The following is a 1,938-nucleotide window of genomic DNA, read 5'->3' on the forward strand; positions in this document are numbered from 1 at the left end:
TAATTAGAATATCGTGCAAAGTTCATTTATTTCACTAATGCAACTTAAAAGGTGAAACTAATATATGAGATAGACTCATTACATGCAAAGCAAGATAATTCAAGCCATGATTTGTCATAATTGTGATGATTATGGCTTACAGCTCATGAAAACCCCAAGAACCCCAAATCCACAACCTCAAAAAAGTAGATTATTACATGCAATCAATAAAACAAGGATTGTACATAGAACAATATCGGACCTCTGAAAAGTACAAGCATGCATATGTACTCAGTACTTGGTTTGGGCCCCTTTTGCAGCACTTACTGCAATTACTTTTGCACGATATTCTAATTATTCGAGTTTCACCTGTATATGGACTGCCAAAAATACACAAAGGGGTAGACTCTCTGAAGTTCAGGCCTATTGTGTAAGGAACAGACTCCGTCACACAACCTTTAGCTCAGTTTATTGACTCAATTTTGCAACCCTAAGGCCAGGAACCTTCCTGCATACCTCAGGGACACGGAAGACTTTTGGGGCATGTTAAAGCATTTCCCAACCTTTAAAGAGGGATGGAAATTAGCAACCTTGGATATTTCATTGCTATACACCAGTATCCCTAATGAAGCTGGCCTTGCAGCAGTTTAATTCTTTTTGACACAGGACAAACACGACACCATACCCACAGAGTATATTTTTAGTGCATGCATTTTGTGCTAGAGCACAATTTCCTTTTGAACAGCAGATGTTTTTTACAAACCAAAGGGACTGCAGTTTGGCTGCACCAACATTTGCCAATTTGTTTGTTCGGTATCTTGAACAAATGCATGTTTATTCTGCACAAATGTTTCAAACGCATGTGAAGTGTTGGGGATGGGGAATACATTGATGATGTATTCATGTTTTGGGAGGGGGATGTTGCCCTTTTTCATACATTTGTTACATTCTTGAATGGTATTTTCCCTGGAATAGTGTTCAACCCAGAGATATCTGATAATGGAGTCGCCTTTCTCAATGTCTATGTCAAAGAACATGAACAAAAGCTACACACCTTATTATTGTGGAAACCGACAGACAGAAACACGATTCTATACTATGATAGCTCACATCCCAGACACCCTTCAGTTCCGAGGATATGCTCAGACACCGATATCTGTGAAAAGCATATCGAGCTGATGCATCAAAAATTCATACAGAGGGGCTATCCAACTAAAGTGGTCCATGTGGCCCTGGGTAGCGCCATCGAGAAAATAGAAACCATATGCCCACCTAACCACAAACAATAGAGAATTTAATTCATACAAACATACTCCCCTAAATCTGGGACAGTGCGTAGATCCACACTGGAAAACATGCACACTTTGAAAGCAGATAAAACCCTGAACCCACTGGTTAAAACGGCTCAGCTACAGGCTTATTGCCGCAACAAGACACTCAAAGACTGTCTGGTACAAGCTGACCCTAGGAGTAAATACACAAAACCTTAATTTAAGCTGTCACACAGAACAGGATGCTATAAGTGCCAGAATTGTAATATTTGTAACTCATTGACCATTGGTGAGCATTTTTTTATCCTCTCAATGGTTACAGATACAACATCATGGAATATTTTTACTGTAATGCCGGATTTTTCATTTATATGCTCAAGTGTTCCTGTGCCCTTGTATATGTGGGGAAACTATCGGTCCCTTTAAGAGACGCTTTCAGAAGCATGGGAGCGACATTAGGAGCACACTGGTTAAACTCACTAAGGGGGCATAGACATCAAGTACATGCGCTGAGGGGCAATTTCATCGACCATGTTCGGGCACCTCTCAGAAGTGGCAATAGAGAGAAACAGCTATTGCGCAGGGAAGCATACTGGATATTCACACATGACACTGTTACACTGAGGGCCTTAACAGTAACTCTTCACTATCTTGGTTTCTTTCACAAAGATAAGGATGGACTCTAAGT

This window comes from Nanorana parkeri, unplaced genomic scaffold (genome assembly GCF_000935625.1).
Source record: "Nanorana parkeri isolate BGI_ZX_2015 unplaced genomic scaffold, ASM93562v1 scaffold1118, whole genome shotgun sequence".
Taxonomy (NCBI): domain Eukaryota; kingdom Metazoa; phylum Chordata; class Amphibia; order Anura; family Dicroglossidae; genus Nanorana; species Nanorana parkeri.